This window comes from Xenopus laevis, chromosome 9_10L (assembly GCF_017654675.1).
Source record: "Xenopus laevis strain J_2021 chromosome 9_10L, Xenopus_laevis_v10.1, whole genome shotgun sequence".
Taxonomy (NCBI): Eukaryota; Metazoa; Chordata; class Amphibia; order Anura; family Pipidae; genus Xenopus; species Xenopus laevis.
This window is the reverse complement of record NC_054387.1, coordinates 125,905,216-125,930,416: the sequence shown is the minus strand read 5'-3', so window position 1 is coordinate 125,930,416 and position 25,201 is coordinate 125,905,216. Positions and strand designations below refer to the sequence as shown.

Below are 25,201 nucleotides of genomic sequence, written 5' to 3'. Positions count from 1 at the left end.
TTGTGGGAAGCTTCCTCAATATTAAATACATCATCTATAAATACATCATTTATTATCTCATTTGTTACAAACAGTGTTCCAGTTAGAACAAATATTATGTCACTGATTACATAGATAATGCCAATGGGTTTAAAAAAGAGCTTACCTTAATTATAACAGAAACAAAGCAAAAGTATGACCGAGAAGATGGTTTATTTTCCATACGCACAACTTAATTCATTCTTAACAATTGGTTAGTTAACATAAGTGAACTAAAATATGTCTTCTAATTACCAGTTTTAAAGAAATCAACAGTTGTATCCTCGGTAAAATACATATACTAACACCAGTGTCATAAAACATCTACACTGAAACAAATTTCATTCATTTGACCCCATTACTGAAAAAACAAGACCTTGGACCAGGCAGTTGCTCACCTCGATTTTCCAAAGAGAAGAAATATGGCTTGACTTGAGGGCTCTGACATAAAAACAAACCAGATTACAATTTGCCCAATTGCTTGACCCTTATAATATAACAGGGGGTTAATAAACATAGCCAAAAAGAAAATATAGTAGTAGCATTGTCCTACAAGCTTTGACATGACTCTTCAGCTGAGGATTCCAGAACTGAGAAGTATTATCCTTCATCCTCTGGACATGTTTCAGAAGGGACATCAGGCTGAGGCCAATAGAGACAGAAGTTATAATAGTAGGGATGAAGCAACCAACTATACTGTTAAATAAAACAAATTCCATATTATTTATAAAATCATAAATGTCTGTGACATTTTGTTCGGTTATTACATGCCTTGTCCAAAAAATTGGCACATTAATAATGCTTGAAATAAGCACTGATCCAAGTAGGAGGTGAGCAACCACAGATGAAATTCCTCTTTTAAATCTGATGAAGAACCTATTGGAGAAGGTGACCAGTCTCATGCAGTAGTAGAGAGCGAGCCTGGTGTTGAGCCAAAGAGAGAGAGAAACTGCAAACAAGAATACAAAGGTTACAAGTAAAAGGAATTCTTTGGCAAACATAGAGTTTAATTGATAAGCCAAGATTGCCAGATGAAATGTTATAAAGCATTTCTGAAGCAGGTTGGTGCAACCCATGTTGAGTATGATCTTATTACAGGCACCAAGCTTCAATCACTTGATCCAGTCACCAACATATACAGCTACAATGGATTAATTTATTTGACTCTTATTTTATAAAATTGTGATATTACTTCCAGCCGAGCATTGCCTGTATGATTAGATGCAGATCAGAGATCAAGACATACACAGCACAAAACAAATAGAAACCGCAAATCATTTTAGAGTCTGATTTTCTTGACATAAATCACCTTATTTACATGACATGTGTTTGTAACTATACTCTTCTGCCATCTGATACTTGCCTGCTTTGCCTATCAAAATAATTTCAATGCTTATTCTTAGATTATAAACAGGAGTAAAACTAGTGATACAAGCAATAGAAAAGATTTACTTATTTTCAAAGATGATACAGTAGTTTTTTTTTTGTTCTTTGCGTTTAACCCAAATTTACATAAACAGTTCTTGCCCTATTTTGACATACATCAAATCAAACCCAGGTTTTAGGCATTGTTACCAAAAATAAAATGAAGATGACAGGTGCTTGCATATTTCAGGAAGAGACTGAAATATATAACATATCCATATACATAATGAAATTGTGTCAGACTTTGTACCTCATAGTACAGACTTCTGCCTGTAGAATTTATCCTTGTACTTGAAATAGGGGGTACTCAGGCATAGATCCAATAAGGAACACACTTGATCTGAGTTTAGTTCTGTTACCAAGGGTGTTGTCTTGTACAAACAAGTTTCACAGTTGAAACTGCCTCTGCAATGGGTATGCATGTAAAAAGAGAAGTAACATCATAGGGCACCATAGTTTCTTCTGTGCCCAGTACTAACCCTTGAACTTTGCTTGAAAAATCTTAGGAGTTTTGGATGTGGTGCTCTGTATTTCCAACCAAAGTGTTAGCTATGTATTTGGCCACATTGCAGGTCACAGAGTTGATGCTGCTGATAATTGGTCTAAGAGGGGCCCCTTCCTTATGTTGCTTAGGAAGTCCATATACAGGGGGGAGGGGCTTTCACCAAGGTAGAGGCAATGATGTGTAGCCTCATCAATAGCGTTGTGTTTTTGCAGCTGTTTGCAGATACACAGACAAGAGGTACAGACTTTCACTGTACACATCAACACAATGGACCACAACATCAAGTTTACACATGAAGATGTGCAAGACAATGCACTTGCTTTTTTGGACTACTTGGTAAGAGTCAGAGAGGGTGGAAAGCAGAAAATAGAGGTCTACAACAAACCAACCCACAAGGACCAGTACCTGCTATTTGAATTCCACCATCTATTAGATCACAAACTGGGGGTTATCAGAACACTACAACACAATCCCCACCAGCACAGAGACTCAGGTAAAAGAGTTGAAATATCTCAGAGGCACCCTTAAAACGTTTAGTTATCCAGACTGGGCCTTTGTAAAACTGGAAACAATAGCAAAACTACCGGTAAAGGTGGAAAGCAGGACAGACAAAAGAACTTGGTCCTGCCATGTATTTCTGGGGTGTCCAAAAACGTATAAGGATCTTTAATAAACACTGCATTACAATCTTCTTTAAACCCAGCAACAAACTGAGGCAACAACTGGTTCATCCAAAAGACCCAATACCAAAGCATAAGAAGAGTAACATGGTTTATGCCTTGCAGTGCAGTGAGAAGTGCTCAGCCTTATACATGGATGAAACCAAACAACTGTTACACAAACGTATGGCACAGCAAAGGAGAGCCAACTCCTCTGGGCAGAACGCAGCCGTGTACCTACATCTAAAGCAAAAAGGACGCACTTTTGAAGACTGCCAAGTTCACATCCTGGACAGGGAGGAGGATTGGTTCAAAAGAGGGGTCAAAGAAACCATATATGTGAAAACGGAAAAACCAAGTTTTAACAGAGGTGGGGGGTGCAACACTGGGGGGGGGAGTTATCAAAGTCTGAATTTATCTAAACATTTCCAGCCATAAACTCCGATCTAATCACATGGGTTTTTTCGGCGTATTTGTTATTAGATTTTACGAAAATGTGCTGTGCGGGAAAAATTCAAGTTTTTTTCTGATTTTTCACCCAAAAACTCAGATTTCTTATGCTTTTTGCATAATTCTAATATTGTTTCATTACATAAAAATGAACAAGGTCTTGGCCCAGAACTCAATGGGTCGTAAAAAGTGGTTACATTTATTAGAAGCCCTCTTAACCATGTTTTAAGTCCATAAGTGTGGTGCCATGGATGTGGAGGCATATTTATTAAAGGTTGAATTTTAGTTGTTTTAGAGGTTTTTGAAACCATGACTAAACTCACAAACTCTAAAAGCACAAATATCTTGGAATTTATTTAAAGATCCGAAAATAAAAAGTATGAACAAAGTAAAGTGCCGAACAATGCACTAAATTATACAAATACTTCAAAAACCTAAAAAAAGTGAGATTTTCAGAAAACCTGAAAAAAACTCCCAATTGATTAAAAGTGGTCCAATAGGATCAGAACAGCTCCCATTGACCTCATTAGGACCCCTTTTACCTGGCAAAGTTTTGCATTAGAGCTTTTTGAGGTCTTTTAGAGCTTTTAAGAAATAGAGGAAAACCACATATTTTTATAGATTCTTGGAAAGAATTGCAATTTTATTGTTAGTAAATGGGACCCTTAGCTTTAAACTGACCAGAGAATCATCAGATTGTTCTTCTCTGCTCACTAACTACAATTTCTAAGCATCACAAGATGTTTCTTTTACTTTATTCATTAACAGCCAGCCGTAATGACCAGAAGGGCACTCTTGTTTCAAATTTGTTATATGAGCAGTTTGAATACTGCTATTTTCTTGAAAATTAGAAAAAAATGAATCAATGCATATTGCAAAAGTGGTTAGACAAGTGCTCTGGGTAATTTTACACAAATTTGTTTTCCTTTAAGATGAATTTGCAATTCCTTAAAGATAAAGGATAAGAATCTGTTTTCCCAAATATTTGAAAGATCTATGAAGTGTGTGTGGTTAATAGTGATGGGTGAATTTGCGCCGTTTCACTTCGCTGAAAAATTTGCGTACTTTGCCTGAAATTCGCGAAATGGCGAAAAATTCGCGAAACGGCGCCGGCGCCCGTTTTTGACGCAAAAAAATTTTTTGCCGCCGGAGAATTTTTGCCGGCGAATATTCGCTGACATTTTTAATTTATTCGCTGGCGGCGAATCTCGCAAATTCGCCACGAATTCGCGCCTGGTGAATAAATTCGCCCATCACTAGTGGTTAAGCCAGTTCTGAAAAACTCTTCCTCCATCTCCAAGTCTGTGATGGGCAGCAAATCAGCCAGTGTGGTATGTAGTGTTCCGAGTGGCAATAACTAGTCCAAAGTGAAATGTTTTCTAGAAAGATTTCTAATAAAAAAAACTTAGCCAAATATTATTTCAAAATGTATTTTATGTAAATGGATGTACTTTAGGCAAAACAGACAAGTATCAGATGGTACTAAAGTCCAGCTGTATGTACAACATTTTAGAATTTGGCAGTATAATGGCAAGTATTCTGATACCAGGATGATTTGCATGTTCCCATTGTATTCTTTCCAGCTATCTTTTCATCTGATCTAGTTAATAATTTTAATTTCACCTGCCTAGCATATTGGAATTAATAGTGTACATTTCTCATTTGTGATTAGTTTTAGGTCATCCTATATATATAACATAACAGAAGAATATGTATATTTGCACTGAAATATAAGCACTTCACTGTGTAAAACAGAAACATAACTAGAGTAATATATATTTGCACCGTAATATATTTACTTTCTAATAACACAGGCTGGTAAATAGAAATATAATTAGAATAATACATTTTTATTGTATTGAGTGTGTATGTTGTTCCTTCGCATCTGGGCCTGTGACTTGGGTCCAAGGGAGATAAAACAGGTTATTGTATATTATTATATATTTCAGTGACACACTAGAAAAAATATAAATGGGATGCTGTTTTTGCACATTATTGCTGTTTTTGTATACTGTGGGGGTTATTTACTAAAATCCTAATGTATCTCATATTTTATATAAAAAAAACCGTAACCAAACTCCCATGCCTGATTTTAACTTATTTATCAATAAAAAACTAGATTGATTGAATCAAGCAAAAACACAAGCTTTTTCCCAAACTGCTCGAATTTTTAAGGTTTTTTCCCCAGATTGCTTGAATGTTTTCGCGGTTTTGCCCAAAAACCCTTAAAAATAAAATTTTCGAGCTAAACCCGGAGCAGACCAACGTAAACGTCAAATTGAGATAAGTGCCAGGTTTTGGCTTTTTGCAGCATCGGGGTATAATAAATATCCTCTTGAGTTTTTTAGTGAAAAGACTCAAAATTTTCAAGATTTCAACATTTGAATTTTAATAAATGACCCCTGTATGTTGATCTGAATACCATGTGTTACAATATGTGTTTTGCGTGTGTGTCTTCTTTTGGGCTTGAATCTCAATAATTTCTTCAAACTGTGTAAGTTTCTTATGCAGTTGAGATGACAATAAAGATCTGAACTGACAACTGAATGATATATTTGATACATTTAAGCTAAAAACATAAAAAAGCTGGGGGCGGTCCTTAGCCATGGTGGAGAGCGGACGCAGTCTCTAAGAGCTCCTCTGTGAGACCCTTACTACACCCGATAATAAGCAATTTGCAGAACGAATTAACGAAGCTTGGGTACCTTACAAGTGACATCGCAGCATGGGCAAACGTGGAACTCGAGCACAGCGAGTTACTATGTCGCCGTTTTTGCACAAAACTCCGGGCCGCGGTTCACAGACAAGAATCCAAGATGGCGCCGAGTTTGACTGCGCACCTCCGAGCTCACCGCACACCGAGGCTTCTCCTACACATTCAGTGAGTATGTCGCCCTCACTCACTCCTCCACACGATTCCCCACATCAGACCCCTCTAGATCTCAACCTCACACAGCAAGCAGGAGGCCAATCAGTGACGCCACAAATATTGGCTGATCAGCTAGCATTGCTACAAGATGCTTTAACCTCTACTATTAAGCAGACTGTTTCAACGGCTGTCAGTGCTGCGATAAAAGAGGTCCAAAAAGAGATTACAGATCTTGGGGACCGTACAGACAAGCTTGAAACGTACACAGACGATATAGCACAGCGGTTAATCTATGTGGAGGAGGATAATGAGGCCCTTAAAGGGGAAGTATATCATCTACGAGATATGTGCGAAGATTTAGAGAACAGGTCAAGGAGGCAAAACTTAAGGTTTAGAGGGATACCAGAAGAGATAACCCCTTCCGAAATACCAGGTTACCTCAAGGATTTATGTGCATATATTTGTCCGGAAATGTCTAGTGATTTATGGCGTTTTGATAGAGCACACCGCGCTCTAGGCCCCAAGCCTTCCACTCCAAAGCCTCCGCGAGACATCATTGCATGTTTTCATTATTATCAAGGTAGAGAGGCCATATTGGCCAAAACAAGGTCCACTAATACATTGGGATTTCGCACTCATAAAGTACAAATATTTACAGATCTTTCCCCAATTACTCTGGGCAAAAGGCGAGAATTGAGGCCTATAACACAGACACTCAGAGATCATGGCATTCTCTACAGATGGGGATTCCCATTTAAGCTGACTGTCATAAAAGCGGGCCAAACATATACGCTACACAACCCTCGGAACGGAGGCAAGTTTTTAAAGGCACTTGGCCTGCAGGCTAAGGATTCGGCATCACCCCGTAAAGATTCTTCACAAGGGAAGCCTTCAACGCCTCTTAATCCCCAATGGACCAAAGTTCAACGGAAAACTTCACCACCAAGGCTGGCTTTGAGTCCTTCACCCCCTCGTGATGATTAAGCAGCAGAACCGACAGGCCCTATTTATCACACTGGCTTGGCCAGACTATCCATCTGTCACAAAATAGCTGCAGATGGGTCCTTCGGAGAACAGGCTCGTTACATCACTTTGCTCTCTGACTCTTTGGTCTGATGCAAGACCCATCGGGGCACGGATCCTCACCCCCCACTAGAGGTGCCTGTATTGCCCCTTATAGGCACTAGACATAGTGTCAGTGCCTTACTTTCATTACTCCTCTATATAACTACCAACCAATTTGATCACAGTCAAGAAAGAGAGGAAAATCTATTTTTTGATTATTTGTATCACTTTTTTCAAGTTTGCCTTTATTAATCCAGTTTTTCTGCATATATTTTCGTGCATTTCACTTTGTTATATAATGACTTTTTTGTTTTATGGCTGGTATCTGCAACTCTTGCTGATTAGTATTGTATATGATAACATGGTCTATACACTACTATTATATGGTCAATCGGTTACTTCTGATGGTATCCAACTGTTTTTGTTATGTTGTAGGGGGATGAGAGATTCTGGTCGACCTAACATTTTTCCCTACTTCCTCAGAAAGCGTACTAGAGATGCACTTATTCTACTTTTAATCCAATATGGTTAAATTTATCTCTATGAATGTTAAAGGCCTTAACAGCATCCATAAAAGATATCTTTCCTTGAAGGAACTTAAAAATTCACAGGCAGACTTCGCCTTTATTCAGGAAACACATTTCCATAGAGACAATCCTGTCAAATTAAGCTCAAAGCTCTATCCAAAAATTTACTACTCCTCTGGCCCTTATAAGAAGGCAGGAGTAGCCATCCTTGTTCATAAAGACTGTACTTTTTTGGTCGACCAGACTCTTGCAGACCCTAATGGGCACTACTTAATATTGAAGGGAATGTATGCAAACATGCAATTGTTGTTAGTTAATGTATATTCACCTAATAGAAAACAAATTAGCTTCTTACGGAAGGTCATTTCCAAAACTCAACAGTTAGGCTCTACATATGTGATTATTGGAGGGGACTTCAATTTGACATACTCCCAAAACGCAGATAGATCAATACCCTCATCAGACCAGATAGCCCACCACATGTCAACATTATTCAGGCAGGTCATGCGCCAATTTCAATTATTTGATGCTTGGCGCACTAAGCACCCTTTAGAAAGGCAATATACCTACTATTCACCTGCCTATAAGCTGCATTCGCGCATTGATTATTTTTTCATCTCCTATCCATGCCTTCACCTACCATATGAATCGGAAATTCTGCCGATTACCTGGTCAGATCATGCACCGATTACCCTGGTTGTAGAAATATTTAAATTACCCCCTCGGGAGACACACTGGCGTCTTAATGAGTCGCTCTTACACGACAGGGCTGTGTTCACCCAAATTGAGGACAATCTAAAGGAATATTTCAGAATTAATGAAGGCTCGGTAGATGCCTTAACTACATTATGGGAAGCTCATAAGGCTACCGTACGAGGTCAGTTAATAGCCTTAACAGCACATAAAAAGAAACTAGCAAATATTAATTACCTTAAACTTCATAGACAACTCAGGGACTTAGAGACACAGTATAACCAAGGACAAACTGAATCCCTTCTGGTAAAGATTACTAATACCCGAAAAGAAATGGCTGCCCTGCGACAACGACAGGCTGAAAAAGCTATTATCTGGACAAGACAGCGATTTTACGAGAAGGCAGATAAACAACATACTTTACTAGCTAATAAGTTAAAGGACCAGCAAGCCCGATCCAGAATAACATCCCTTAAATCTCCTTCAGGCCAATTAACCTATAATCCTGACCAAATTGGCTCTCTGTTCTATGACTTTTACCATAAATTATACAATTTGACCCCATCCTTGAAGGACAAAAGACAGCATACTAACTTAATCAACGAGTTTCTAGCGAATCTAGATCTCCCAGGACTTGAGAATGAGGACTTAGATAGACTGAACAAAGACATAACCGTAGAAGAACTGACTCATAGTCTTAAAAACATGCCTAATGGAAAGACTCCTGGCCCCGATGGACTTCCGTATAAATATTATCAATTATTTCAACACATCTTAGCACCGTATCTGACACGGTTGTTTAATCACTACTTGCAAGGTGAACCCATCCCATCCTCCAATCTAACTTCATACCTGTCGTTAATACCTAAAGCAGGAAAAGACCCCACACAATGCACAAACTATAGGCCTATAGCCCTTTTAAATTCTGATTTAAAATTGTTTACTAAAATCTTGGCTAATCGCCTAGCTCCAATATTGCCAAAACTTATAAACAGAGATCAGGTTGGATTCATCATGGGTAGACAAGCTGGAGATAATACCAGACGTACTATTGACCTAATCGAAATACTTCAACGACGTAAAGAGCGCTCTCTGGTCCTCAGCCTAGACGCCGAAAAAGCGTTCGACAGACTAGACTGGACATATTTATTTACACTATTGAAGCACTTAAATTTTTCTGGCCCTTATTTGTTGGCTTTACAAAACTTATATAGTACGCCTTCTACTTGTCTTAAACTGCCTGGTCAGTCTTATAAAGTTATTCAGATTCGTAATGGCACCAGGCAAGGTTGCCCTCTATCCCCACTCTTATACGCCCTCAGCATAGAACCCTTAGCAGCGGCCATTCGAATACATCCTGATATAGGGGGGGTCTTGGTGGATACTACACAATATAAGATAGCTTTATTTGCAGACGACGTATTACTTACCATAACTAATCCTTTCATTTCCCTCCCAAATTTACACCAAGTCCTAGATAATTATAGCAATATCTCAGGTTATAAATTAAATATTAATAAGACGGAAGCTCTTCCTCTTAACATTTCTCCCACAGATCTAGAAGCACTGAAACATGGATTTGGCTATAGGTGGAGGGGGGACTCTTTGACTTACCTAGGGACCCAAATTACGGCAAAAAAGGAACAGCTATACAATCTTAATTTCAAACCACTTATACAACAAATGAAGGCTTCTTTCCTGAAATGGAATAAATATATTATTTCCTGGTTTGGGAGGATAGCAGTCGTAAAAATGACTATATTACCCAAATATCTCTACCTATTTGAAACTTTACCGGTTGCCATTCCTCCAACAGTTTTTAAGACCATACAAGCTTTAATACATAATTTTATTTGGTCCTACCGCAGCCACAGGGTCTCAAAATCAGTAATGATGACATCAACCAAATTAGGAGGACTAGGGGTTCCTAACCTCCAAAAGTACTACGAAGCTGCGCAGTTGAGACAACTTTTGGAGTGGTCACGATACCAACCGTCCACTAGCTGGGGCCAGATTGAAAGTCTTATAGCAAAAGAATTCCACTTAAACTCTCTTATATGGGATACCACCCCATCCATTCGGATTCCTTCAAATGCTCTGTCGACAACAAAACTCACATATTCCATTTGGCTGAAAACCAGACATACACACAGGCTGACTTCAGCTAAATCACCTATGACAACGTATTTGAACAACCCTAGATTTCCACCAGGACACGAACCGTCATTTTATAAAAGATGGTCAAAACTACAGCTCTTCACGATAAAGGACCTCCTGAATCCATCAACTTATACAATGCTATCTTTTCAAACAATTAGAGAGCAGCAACCAGCGATTGACATAAAATTGTTTGAATATTTTCAGATTCGCCACTTTCTTACACCTTATGCCTCCTATGTTAGGACAAACTCCCCTACGGCATTCGAAATTCTGGCAGCTCGGGGATTACCACAGAAAGGACTCATCTCTGGAATTTATAACCTACTGACTACACCTTCAGATCCGGACCGACACAGACATAGATATATGGAAAAGTGGGATCAAGCTTTTCCACAACCGATACAAGCTAAGGATTGGTCTATGATATGGGACAATGCAAAAAAGGTGGTCACCTGTGTGAGACAAAAAGAACATATATATAAAATATTGACTTGTTGGTATTACACACCTGAAAGACTGCATAAATTTTTTCCGCAACACACACCTCTCTGCTGGAGAAACTGTGGAGCTTTGGGAACATTGCTACACATGTTCTGGGAATGCCCAGTGATACAGCCACTATGGACTGAAGTGACGAACCTTTTAAGTCAGCTATTTCAGCGGACAATACCATTGGATCCCTTAAACTTGCTATTAGGCAAACCTATACCCAGTTTACGCAAATGTGGACAAACTTTGGTCAATCAAGTTCTAACAGCTACTCGCTTGGCAATATCGTCCAACTGGAAGATCTCGACGCCACCAACCTTGGCTGAAATAATTACCAGAGTAAATTCGAATAAAGCATTCGAAGCAGGTATAGCTCATCTGACCAACCGAATGGACCAATACACAAAAATTTGGGACATATGGGTTCTGAGAGGTTTGGTTGCCGGTACTCTACAGGGTTTCCCCCCTTTACCTGTTAGTTAAATTTGGAAGGTTACATATTCTAACATTTTTCGTGTTTCAGAAGGACCATATAGAAATGACCAATTTAGGTATAAGATACTGTTGCAGAATAACCAGCACTGTTATAATATATTATGTGTTTAAATACTTCAACAATGTTACTCAGATTATAGACAGCAATTTTGGGCATTTTACTTTTGCTGTTAGTAAAACTGTAAGCTTCCATTATCTACATGAAACAAATGATGTGAAAAAGGGTACATTTTTTGTATGATCCCTGTAAAATCAATAAAAAACAAAAATTTAAGTTACAAAAAAAAAAACATAAAAAAGCTAAAAAAAAAAATAAAAGAAAAAGCTGAGATATTTTTCGTCTATCTATACAAATAAGGACCAGTTAAGGAAGGTTTCCTTCTTAATAGTCCTAATTCTAGTAATACAACTAATGATGCATGGTTCACACATGAGGAAATTCAAAAGAGACTAGAACACGTTAAGATAAACAAAGGTCTGGGGCCACATGGTGTTCATCCCACTGTAATTAGCGAGCTTATATCTGTGATTGCCAAACCTCTTTACTTAATTTTTCAGGATTCATTGAGGTCTGGCATAGTGCAGAGAGAATGGTGAATTGCTAATATTCAAAAAGGGGTCCGATTCTCAGCCTCAAAACTATAGGCCAGTTAGTCTGACATCAGTGGTAGGAAAGCTTTTCGAATGGTTAATAAAGGATAAGATTCTGGACTTCATAGCAACTCATAATACTATGAATTTGTAACAGCATGGTTTTATGTGTAATAGATCTTGCCAGACTAACTTTATTTCTTTTTATGAGAAGGTGAGCAGGGACCTGGATTCTGGGATGGCAATGGATGTGATCTACTGATCTATGTGATCTAAATGCTAAAGTATTTGATACAGTGCTACACAGAAGGTTACTGGTTAAATTAAGGAATGTTGGCCTGGAACATAGTATTTGTACCTGAACAGAGAACTGGCTAAAAGATAGATTACAAAGAGTTGTGGTAAATAGAATAATTGGACCAGTGTAGTTAGCAGAGTTCCGCAGGGCTCTGTACTTGGTCCTTTGCTTTTCAACTTGTTTATTAATGACCTGGAGGAGGAAATTGAAATTACTGTTTATATTTTTGCTGATGATACAAAATTGTGCAGAACTATAGGTTCCATGCAGGATGCTGCCACTGTGCAGAGTGATTTGTCTAAGTTGGGAAACTGGGCAGCAAACTGGAAAATGAGGTTCAATGTTGATAAATGCAGGTTATGCACTTTGGCAAAAATATAAATGCAAGTTATACACTAAATGGCAGTGTGTTGGGAGTTTCCTTAAATGAGAAGGATCTAGGGGTTTTTTGTAGATAACAAGTTGTCTAATTCTGGGCAGTGTCATTCTGTGGCTACTAAAGCAAATAAAGTTCTGTCTTGCATAAAAAAGGGCATTAACTCAAGGGATGAAAACATAATTCTGCCTCTTTATAGGTCCCTGGTGAGGCCTCATCTGGAGTATGGGGGCAGTTTTGGACTCCAGTCCTTAAGAGGGATATAAATGAGCTGGAGAGAGTGCAGAGACTAAGTGCAACTAAACTGGTTAGAGGGAGGGAAGAGTTAAATTATGAGGGGAGACTGTCAAGGTTGGGGTTGCTTTTTCCAGGGAAAAAAAGGTGCTTGCAAGGGGACATGATTACACTTTACAAGTGCTGTACATTAGAGGACATTATAGACAAATAGCAGGGGACCTTTTTACCCATAAAGAGGATCACCGTACCAGAGGCCTCCCCTTCAGACTAGAAGAAAATAACTTTTTAACTTTATTTTAAGCAACATAAATGGTTCTTCCCAGTGAGGACAGTGAGGTTGGGGAATGCACTGCAGGGTGATATTGTGATGGTTGATTCTGTTAATGACTATAAGAGTGTCTTGGATGATTTCTTGGACAGACATAATATCAAAGGCTATTGCTATACTAAATTCTATAGTTAGTATAAATATGGGGGGTATATATAATTTATGTGAGGGTATGGAGGGGTGTGTGTATGGATGATGGGTTTCATTTGGAGGGGTTGTAAATTTTTAGGATTTTGCTGTCTGCAACATGCTGAAAGTTAATTTCAAGGTGAGGTATTCCTGTGTATCTAAGATTTAAAGAATGGGGACACAAAAAGCCATCAATAGCAGTGCTGTGTCACCCACATTTTAAAATATGATGTCCTTTCATACTTGTAATGATTGATAATATGCTGGAAATAGTAGTTCTGCAAAGTCTTGCAAAATAAAGGTCCTATAGCAGTGATGTGCCACTGAAATGTTGCTGGACAACAACTCTAGCATACTTGTAATCCTGCAGCATCAGGGATAAATTCTTAACAAAAAAATAGTTATTTATTGATTATTAATTCATTGGAGCATCTTTTTTTGCACTGTAGACAAGTAGAGGGTGTAATTTCGAGATCAAGATTACACTTGTCCCAAGCTTACATCCAGCATCTCATCAAACTCATGTGTCTTCTTTCCTTGTGGTTATTACTCTTTTCTCTAGTTCATATTATCAATCCCACATCCACTCCAACTTCAAGTGGATGACAATTCTGTAATATATGTCTCATCTGGTGGTATGGTGTTCTAAAGAAAATTTCCAACAGCAATTATCCCCAATATCATTCTCACTCTATGATGTGTGATTGGGCACTGCCATGGCAGAGAACCAATGCTTGCCAGTCACACAGTCTACAATATCTGAGGCAGTGCTTTGATACTTTGGAAGAAGCCCATGCTAGGCACATGTTAAGGTAGAAAGACATGAGCTAAATATGGGAGGGGAACAATATTTCCTTGGACAACATTTTAGAGGCATCTAGAGGTGCATGGGCAATGGGAACAAAGTAGAGAAATGTATTTGTGTGATTATGGAGAAAGGAAAGAATGGTACAAGAAGAAAGTAAGAAAGAATGAATGCAAAGGGACATTATTTATTGTTATTATTATTGACATTTAATGAGTAATGTAATTTAACTAGTAATACATTACCAATAGCATATATTAGTGACACCAAGAATAACTTTATTACTCTGCATAATGTTTTTATATAGTTACATGGTTAAATTGGGTTGAAAAAATACATCAGGTTCGACCCCTCCAAATGCAAACCCAGCATCCACGCACCCCTCCATACCCTCACATAAATTATATATACTCATATCAATACTAACTATAGAGTTTAGTATCTCAATAGCCTTTTTCCAGAGAAAACAACCCCAACCTTGACAGTCTCCCCTCATAATTTAAGTCTTCCCTCCCTCTAACCAGTTTAGTTGCACTTAGTCTCTGCACTCTCTCCAGCTCTTTTATATCCCTCTTAAGGACTGGAGTCCAAAACTGCACTCCAGGTGAGGTCTTACCAGAGACTGATGAAGTGGCAAACTTATATTTTCATTCATTGAGTTATTGCCCTTTTTTATGCAAGACAGAACTTTATTTGCTTTAGTAGCCACAGAATGACACTGCCCAGAATTAGACAACTTGTTATCTACAAAAACCCCAAGATCCTTCTCATTTAAGGAAACTCCCAACACACTGCCATTTAGTGTATAACTTGCATTTATATTATTTTTGCCAAAGTATATAACCTGCATTTATCAACATTGAACCTCATTTTCCAGTTTGCTGCCCAGTTTTCCAGTTTAGACAAATCACTCTGCAAAGTGGCAGCATCCTGCATGGAACCTATAGTTCTGCACAATTTAATATCATCATATAAAAATCCTTGTACTGTAGTGCAAGCTAATTTTACATCTCCTGCTGCTTTTCCTAAAGCATAAATAATATAACAATAACAATATTTGTTTTCAATATTCTATTACTGAGAAAAGAAGGTCTTTGTCCAGGCATTGAGTAGCCTGGAATTTCCAAAGATCAGAACAACGGCTTGACCAGAGAGGTTTAACATGACCCCTATCTAGTATCCAGAAACTTGGAAGTATAATCATATATGTAATTGCCACCGATCACAGAAGGAGCATAGTAACAATACAAGAAAGTCTTCTTCTTACGTTAATACAGAATTTAGGTGACAGATTGACCAGACTCAGGCAGTAACAGGTGGAGATACAGGCAGTGAGCCAAAATGAGAGCTAAAAACAAGACCAAAGTGCAATGCCGGAAGCTAAATAGAGTTCCTTTGCATACAGAAGGTGCAGTTCATATAAGTAGAAAGCCTCATTAAAAGAAATCAAGCACTGCAAGAGCAAGTTGTTGCGCCCCATACTAAGACTAAGATTTTATCACACTCTCCAAGTTGAATTCCCTTGTTCCTGTCACTGAGATAGACAGCCATAATGGAAGAGTTCAGGATGGTCCCACATGTCCAGGTTACAATGAGTATGACTATTCTGATCATCTTTACGGTCAATGTCTGGATGTTTCTTTTTTGGAAAGTCCAATACTGCTCACAGCTGAGCTTTGCAGGAGTAGCCTTCAAAGAACTACCTGAGGGGCACCTGCACCAAGACCCAACCCCCCCCCATGGGGTATGGCAAGAGAACTCAGTGATACTGTGCAATAATGGATGGATGGGAAGTTGTGCTTAGGGGCCTGTAGCAAAATCAGTACCTGGATCTCTAGGGCTTTAGTTTCAAATTTTCCAAGTCGGTTACTAGGCTGCATGTCTTGAAAATAAATTGCCTGTCCCACACTGCTGTGTACAGGGCCACCATCAGGGGGACAAACAAGGGTACTGTTGTGCCAGGCCCAGGCCTAAAGCGGGCCAGGTTGTGCTGCACTTTTCAAAATAGCCATGCCCCCCTTGACAGCAGCAAGGCCGTGCTGCACCTGCCAAAATCCCGAACCACCGAAGTCCCGAAGAGCTGAAGTCCTAAAGAGCTGAGGTCCCGAAGAGCCAGAGTCCCGAAGCCGTGAAAGGAGCCGAAGTTGAAGTTTTAAAGCCACAAAAAGACCCAAAGCCACAAAACAAGCTGAAGTCGAAGTCCCAAAGCCGTGAAAAGACCCAAAACCATGAAAGGAGATGATGTTGAAGACCTGAAACCACGAGTTCAGTTCTACTGAACACCAATGTATTTAGGCCCCTGCCACCAATGTTTTTTTAAAAAAAACATTCTCTGGGGCCCCAATGTTTCTTTTATTGGAGGCCCTGGTGCCAATGTTTTTTTTTAACTTATAACTGGGCCCTGGTCAGCAATTATATTTTTGACTTGTAGGGGGGCCCTAACCACCAATGTTTTCTTTAAACTTTTATGGAGGGCCCTGGCACCACAGTTTATTTAACTTATAAGGGCCCCTCACCATCAATGGCTTTTTATAACTTATGCGTTGGGGGCTTACAGTTTTTAGCATTGATGTCTGTGTGGTCTTTTAACTGTGGTGTGGGCAGGATCTGGGGTTGGGCTTGGGGGCTGGGGTGGGTGGAGCCCAGGGGACCCAGAATTTGTTGTTGTATGGGGCCTGCGATTTCTAATGCTGGCCCTGGCTGTCTATAAGAAAGCTTATTTAGGTCTGTGCATTAGCAATGCATTGTTTTGACTAAAACTCTCACTGCATTCTAATGTGCTGTCTGGGGTTCTGGGTCTTCAGACACACACCATTGGAAACTGCTAAACCCTGGTTGTCCTTATCATTTTGCATGTGTGATGAAATAATGTAGATCAGCTGAAAAGCTATACCCTTGCTGGAAAGTGAGCCTTGTCTGCTCTACCCAGTAATCCTGCCTGGTTTTCCCATTATTTGTCGCAGCTATAAGCCACCCACCCCTAGAGTTCAAACATACCTAGTCAATGACTACATCAGATGTCTTCTGCTCACCCTCCAGTAAGGTGGCAGATTTACTTCAGATTACATTCAGATTTCTATTTTTTAAGACATTCAGACTTTTAGAGGTTTTTGGATTTTTTTTCGCTAGTAATTGTCTTAAAAGCTTAAATTTTTTGAGGTTTTTTGAGGATTTTTTAGAGCACCGCTCAGCCTTTTTTCTGTTCGTACATTTTATATTTGGATCTTTTAATAACTTTCATGGCATTCATGAATTTTGAGAAAATTAGTTTAAGCATGGTTTCAAAAAGCTCTAATACCACTAAAATTTGACCTTTAATAAATGGGCCTCCCTGTGTGTGATGGTATATGTTAGCTCCTCATAACAACACTAGGGGGCAGATTTATCAAAGGTCGAAGTGAAAATTCGAATTCTGGGCTAATTATTGTGTTCTCCGACTAGGGAATAGTCCAAATTCGATTAGAATTTGAAATAAAAAAAAATCAAAATTTATCATGTATTGTCTCTTTAAAAATTGACTTCGACCATTCACCATCTAAAACCTGCCAAAATTTTGTTTTAGCCTATGGGGGACCTCCTAGAACCTATTTGGAGTAAATTGGTGGACTTTGAAAAATCAAAGTTTTTTGGGGGGGGGAAACTTTGAATCGTACGTTTGGAATGCGCTATTACTTCGATTCATACAATTCAAATTTGATTTAAATTTTTTAATTTTAATTTGGAAGTTATTCAATTTTGAAATTCGACCCTTGATAAATCTACTCCTAGCTGTTCAGTTGTGGCTCTGAAAAAATGTTCTGTTTAATTACTGCAATCTAAAGAACCTTAATCCCATTGGGGTAATTTATCAAGTGGAAGGCAATTTGCAAAGTGTAAAAATGGTTGTAATCTGCCATTGTTTTGCACTTTGCACAGCACAAAGCAGAAACAGGATGCAATGGGTCCCTGTAGTTGCAACTTATCTATGGCAAATGGTATGAACGGGACTGGCCTGCACTAATGATGGGCGAATCTGACCTATTTGGCCAAAAATTCACCAAAATGAATTAAAGTCAATGGGCTACAATTTTTTTTAACGCACAGCAATTTTTTTCAACCCATTGGAGTCTATCTACCTGCATCTGCTAACACTGCTTTCAGGCAGAAGGAGCCAGATATTTTACCCAACACAATGTGCAGAACGCATCCAGACCCAACGAAGATGTGCTCCATTAATGAGAACTAGAGATGTCGCGAACTGTTCGCCGGCGAACTTGTTCGCGCGAACATCGGGTGTTCGCGCTCGCCGGAAGTTCGCGAACGTCGCGCGACGTTCGCCATTTTGGGTTCGCCATTGTTGGCGCTTTTTTTTGCCCTCTCACCCCAGACCAGCAGGTACATGGCAGCCAATCAGGAAGCTCTCCCCTGGACCACTCCCCTTCCCTATAAAAACCGAAGCCCTGCAGCGTTTTTTCACTCTGCCTGTGTGTGCTGAAGAGATAGTGTAGGGAGAGAGCTGCTGCCTGTTAGTGATTTCAGGGACAGTTGAAAGTTTGCTGGCTAGTAATCGTTTTGATACTGCTCTGTTATTGGAGGGACAGAAGTCTGCAGGGGTTTGAGGGACATTTAAGCTTAGGTAGCTTTGCTGGCTAGTAATCTACCTTCTACTGCAGTGCTCTGTATGTAGCTGCAGTGGGCAGCTGTCCTGCTTCTGATCTCATCTGCTGACTGCTGCAATAACAGTAGTCCTTGTAAGGACTGCTTTTATTTATTTTTTTGTTGTTTTACTACTACTACTACTACTACTATAAGAGCCCAGTGCTATTAGTCTAGCAGTGTTGGGGAGTGGGACTGGTGTGCTAATCTGCTGCTCCTAGTAGTTCAGCAGCACCAACTTTAATTTTTTTTTTTTAATATTCATTTTTTTTTTATTTTACTTTTTTTTATTTTACTACCGCTGTAGTAGTGTATAAGTTGACCTTTTAGGCATTATTTGCCCTGTAGGCATTATTTGCACACTGTTTTCTTCAACCCGCCATCTAGCTGTGTGACCTTGTTCACATTCTGTCTAAATATCCATAATATTACCGTCTCCAGAAAAAACACCGGAGTGACTTTTTTCAAGCAGCCATAATATATTTTACGTAATCCGTATCCACCGCTGTAGTAGTGTATACGTTGACCTTGTAGGCATTATTTGCACACTGTTTTCTTCAACCCGCCATCTAGCTGTGTGACCTTGTTCACATTCTGTCTAAATATCCATAATATTACCGTCTCCAGAAAAAACACCGGAGTGACTTTTTTCAAGCAGCCATAATATATTTTACGTAATCCGTATCCACCGCTGTAGTAGTGTATACGTTGACCTTGTAGGCATTATTTGCACACTGTTTTCTTCAACCCGCCATCTAGCTGTGTGACCTTGTTCACATTTTGTCTAAATATTGATAATATTATCGTCTCTAGAAAAACCACTTGAGTTACTTTTTTTCAAGCAGCATTCATATATTTTACGTAATCCGTATCCACCGCTGTAGTAGTGTATACGTTGACCTTGTAGGCATTATTTGCACACTGTTTTCTTCAACCCGCCATCTAGCTGTGTGACCTTGTTCACATTCTGTCTAAATATCCATAATATTACCGTCTCCAGAAAAAACACCGGAGTGACTTTTTTCAAGCAGCCATAATATATTTTACGTAATCCGTATCCACCGCTGTAGTAGTGTATACGTTGACCTTGTAGGCATTATTTGCACACTGTTTTCTTCAACCCGCCATCTAGCTGTGTGACCTTGTTCACATTTTGTCTAAATATTGATAATATTATCGTCTCTAGAAAAACCACTTGAGTTACTTTTTTTCAAGCAGCATTCATATATTTTACGTAATCCGTATCCACCGCTGTAGTAGTGTATACGTTGACCTTGTAGGCATTATTTGCACACTGTTTTCTTCAACCCGCCATCTAGCTGTGTGACCTTGTTCACATTCTGTCTAAATATCCATAATATTACCGTCTCCAGAAAAAACACCGGAGTGACTTTTTTCAAGCAGCCATAATATATTTTACGTAATCCGTATCCACCGCTGTAGTAGTGTATACGTTGACCTTGTAGGCATTATTTGCACACTGTTTTCTTCAACCCGCCATCTAGCTGTGTGACCTTGTTCACATTCTGTCTAAATATCCATAATATTACCGTCTCCAGAAAAAACACCGGAGTGACTTTTTTCAAGCAGCATTCATATATTTTACGTAATCCGTATCCACCGCTGTAGTAGTGTATACGTTGACCTTGTAGGCATTGTTTGCCCAGTTTTTTTGGCCGCAGCCACTGAAGCACAGAGGCCAGAAAAAATATGCCATATAAATGCTGAAAATAGTCATTTTTTGCCATACGTTGACTCAACGTATATGGCAAAAAATGACTATTTTCAGCATTTATATGGCATATTTTTTCTGGCAACTGTGCTTCAGTGGCTGCGACCAAAAAAACTGGGCAAACAATGCCTACAAGGTCAACGTATGGCAAAAAATGACTATTTTCAGCATTTATATGGCATATTTTTTCTGGCAACTGTGCTTCAGTGGCTGCAACCAAAAAAACTGGGCAAACAATGTCTACAAGGTCAACGTATGGCGAAAAATTACTATTTTCAGCATTTATATGGCATATTTTTTCTGGCAACTGTGCTTCAGTGGCTGCGTCCAAAAAAACTGGGCAAACAATGCCTACAAGGTCAACGTATGGCAGTTGTTTAAAGAGAACAGTAGATTACTAGCCAGCAAAGCTACCTAAGCTAAAATGTCCCTCAAATCCCTGCAGACTTCTGTCCCTCCAATACAGAGCAGTATCAAGCAGATTACTAGCCAGCAAACTTACTATCATCTGTCCCTGAAATCACTAACAGCTCTCCCCCTACACTATCTCTTCCAAGCACCCACAGGCAGATTTTTCAGATACATTTTTGCCCTTGATCCCCCTCTGGCATGCCACTGTCCAGGTCGTTGCACCCTTTAAACAACTTTAAAATCATTTTTCTGGCCAGAAATGTCTTTTCTAGATGTTAAAGTTCGCCTTCCCATTGAAGTCTATGGGGTTCGCGAACCGTTCGCGGACCGCTCGCGTTTTTGCGCAAGTTCGCGAATATGTTCGCGAACTTTTTTTCCGACGTTCGCTACATCCCTAATGAGAACTAAGGCAACTGCTTTGGCCCTTCTTCTTTAGGTCTGTGTAAATGACGTCTAATGTTTTACACAAGCCCTTGTGCAAAAATGTTCAAGAATAAATCTATGAAGATTGTAGATATTCTGTGGAGTCACATATACAAATATTTTTCTCTTGTATCATATGTCCTAACACTGAGAGAAAGTGGTTTTCTTAAATTACATGAATAACCAGAGATTCATTTTTCACATAAAAAATTAAGAGCAATCAAAATTTAATTAGAATGGGCCATTCTATAATATTCTAAAAGTTAACTTAGAGTGATATAAATAGAGAAGGGATATATAAATAACCAGAACTGATAACATTAAACAAAATAAATGAAAAATGCATGTACTGTAGGGCAAAATGATTTTACTTCTTCGATTACATTGTTTTGGCAAACATAAATAATATAACAATAATACTAGAGCTCTATTCGAATTTGTTCTCCAAAAAAGACTCAAATGTCAGGAAGACTGCAAACAACTCCAAATTGATCCCAGGACGTCTACCATTGACTAATACTGTACAGCAATTTGGCAGGTTTTAGGTGGTAAATAGTCAAATTCAAGTTCTTAAAGGGCCAGAGTATGATAAATCTCTAAAATCTATTTGAAAAAATTTAAAAAAAAACTTGAATCCAATTTTAACAATTCCCTAGTGGAATTTTACAGTTTTTGCCATAAAAAAACTTTCAATTTGACTCTTGATAAATCTGCCCATTATTTATCCTACAAAAATACATATACAGGTAAGAGAATGTACTAAAAGGTGGAATAGAGAAAAACTATTTGCCCCAATAAGAATAAAAATTCACATCTCACAATGTAATATTCTTCCTTGCATTGCAAATTTTAATTGCACACTATTAAGAAGTGCTTGAAGGTGGCGTAATCTTTTGGAGCAAACATAACTTTTTCAGTAAGAAGTTTTCATTCACTGCGCATTGGTGCAAACTATAAAAGTAGTTCATGGAAACCTTAAAAAAACTGAGCTTAAAAAAAAAATTCTCCATCAGAAAGACTGGGCTGACATATTTTGTTTTCTAAGATCATATTTGATAATCTGCAGGTATGACTTAATATAATGTATTCATCTGTTTATTTTATGGCTACTGCCTGGTTGGGGCCCTTTATTTTGGGTTGTACGGAGGTCCAATATGCCCCAGTCAAACATTGCGAGAATCCGTTTGTGACAATATCACTCAGTTCTGCCTCAAATGACTCATCAACAGGTTTCTCAGATTACTTCAGGATGGGACACATTACACTTCAGCACTTATTATATTCATTTCCCAGATGACAAGGTCACAGGAACGATATTAGTAAAAACAACAGTAGCAGGTGCCCATTCCTCAGAGTGATATATGAAAAAAAAATATGAGAATTTATATTACTTATTTTATTATTTTTCTGCATATTGATCCTTAATGCAATGAATTAAAACTGTATGACAATTTAATTCTCCTATAACATTGATTTTAAGATAAATAATATATCATCATAAATGTTTTCTTCCATGATGCTCTGACTGATGAAGAAAGGATTTTGACCAGGCACTGAGTAACATGGAATTTCCAAAGATCAGCTTGACCTGAGGGGTATAAAAAAAATCACAGTTTGCCATATTGTTTCCAAATTAGGTGGTGGTAGCGTGGAAATTAAAATTACCACAAAGAAAAGAAAATTCAGAAGCATGAGTAGGAACATTGTCCTGCAAGCTCTTATAAGGGTCTTTAGCTCTTATAGGGTCTTTAGTTTTCTGTTTCATTCTCCGGATGTGCCTCAGCAGCGATATCAGAGAAAGTAAAATACTAAATAGAGGTAATAACGAAGGACACACAGATGCCAAATGCACCACCAAGGATCAAATAAACAACATTTACAGAAACATTTTGATAATTAATTGTTATATTCTGATCAGTTGCTGTGTCTGATGCCCAGTTCCCTGGAAATGTAATAGTAAATTAAATTGCCGCTGAGTGTGGTAACAGTGTGAGACAGTCTCTTTTTTAACTGAAGAAAGAATTTAGGTGAGACATTGACCAGTCTCAGGCAGTAGCAGATGGAGAGACCGGCAGTGAGTCAAAATGAGAGAAAAACAGAAAACCAGGCCACAGTGCTGGAAGCAAAATAGACTTTTAAGGCAAACGTTAGGTGCTGTCCATATGAGAAGAAAGCCATGGCAAATGTTATGAAGTACTGCAAGAGCAGGTTGTTGCACCCCATACTGAGACTGATCTCATCGCACTCCCCAAGTTTCACTCCCTAATTCCAGTCGCTGAGATAGACAGCTATAATGGATGAGTTTAGGATGGTCCCACATGGCCATATTACAATGAGTATTACTGCCCTAATCACGAGGAGTGCCGACAGCATTTTCTTTTTTCTTCTTGATAGTCCAGTACTGCTCACAGCTGAGCTTTGCAGAATGAAGAAGCGGAATGATTATACACAGATCTTCCAAAACGTATATAGATGGAAAGAATAAACCAGATGATGCAAATAATTCAATATCTAATTCCCTTTGCAAGGTAGTTCATTAAAGCACGTTGAATACCTGTGTTCAACAGTATCCAGTGAACGTACTCAGCTTTTAGCTTTTGTTGGTGAAAAACTAAAGATTTGTTGTTTGTCTTTTGAAGTAAATATATATTTTTCACTTGATTCTGTCTTCTCGGATGCATGAAACAACACAGGACAGTTCAGTGTTTTATAGAAACAAAAAATAAAAGCTAAACCAATTGGCTACCTGGGGTTTATTTCCTAAAGCTTCTTCTTGTCTGGCTTTTTAAAGGGGAAAACTCGAAAATTTTGTGGGGAAAAAAATAGATTTTTCGAGATTTATTATTCCCTGAGGCTGCTAAAAGTCCGAACTGGAAAATACTCCATTTCAAACCTTCCGAGGTCATGTATACAGTATATCATGGCAGATGTCACTTTTCCAATTTGAAGATATCGTCATTTGCTCTGGGTTTCATATGACAATCTGAGAGAAATCAGGGTTTTCGGCGATAATCCGAAAAGTTCTGATTTTTTGAGTGACAAATCTGAAAAATTCATATGATTTTTCCAACCCTTTTTTTTTTTTTAGAGTACTTTAATTAATGACTAAGGTAAAATCATGGATGGGAGTTTGGTTGAGCTTATTTTAATAAAATTATGAATAAAATTGAGTTTTAATAAATAACCCCCCGAGTGTACAAATGTATAAATGTGAAAAAAAAGACAGGCAAATTTACTAAAATTAAACATTTTAGTTTTTGCCACAGTTCAAAAACCCATAGAAAAAATGTGAATTTGAGTTTTATTTTCAAGTTTTTCTGATTTTTAAGATTAATTGCAAAGGAAAATGTTTCAAGTGAAAATTGATCACTAAAACATGTCCAGCATCTGTAAAAACCAATAGTTTATTTTAAATTATTTTAAATTCATTTTTTTTTTCATTCAAGTCACCTAATACCACTGACTTTTTTTTTTTTTTGCAAATATGCAAAGAAAAAAAATGATTGATCAACTTTCAATATTTTTTTCTGTGACTCCCAAATCAGATTTGAAATGTTGTATATTGCCCTCCATATTTAATTAAAAAAAAAAGCTACAAGATTAAGCAAGACATAAACTGTGACTCACAAATATGTAGTTTATTTTTTACATGTGTAAACATACTGTATATACATATATTCCATTTTTTACATATGCAATATGTAGGGCAATCAAGGCATACAATAAAGAAAGAATTAGATAGCATATACCTAAAAAAAATCTATAAAAGAGACACCGTAGTAGCTACACATTTGATAGAATATTCAAAAAGGTTTTTACATAATTTCTCAGTGATAAGAACTTAAACCGAGGGGAGGTAACACCGTTGCTAAATTACTGAT

General features: G+C 38.2%; 2 pseudogenes; both read right to left on the bottom strand.

Annotated features, from left to right (window-relative positions):
* Nucleotides 1-412: 412 nt before the first annotated feature.
* On the bottom strand, nucleotides 413-15,733 carry LOC108701924 (annotated as a pseudogene).
* Nucleotides 15,734-22,815: 7,082 nt separating this feature from the next.
* On the bottom strand, nucleotides 22,816-23,693 carry LOC108701923 (annotated as a pseudogene).
* Nucleotides 23,694-25,201: the final 1,508 nt, after the last annotated feature.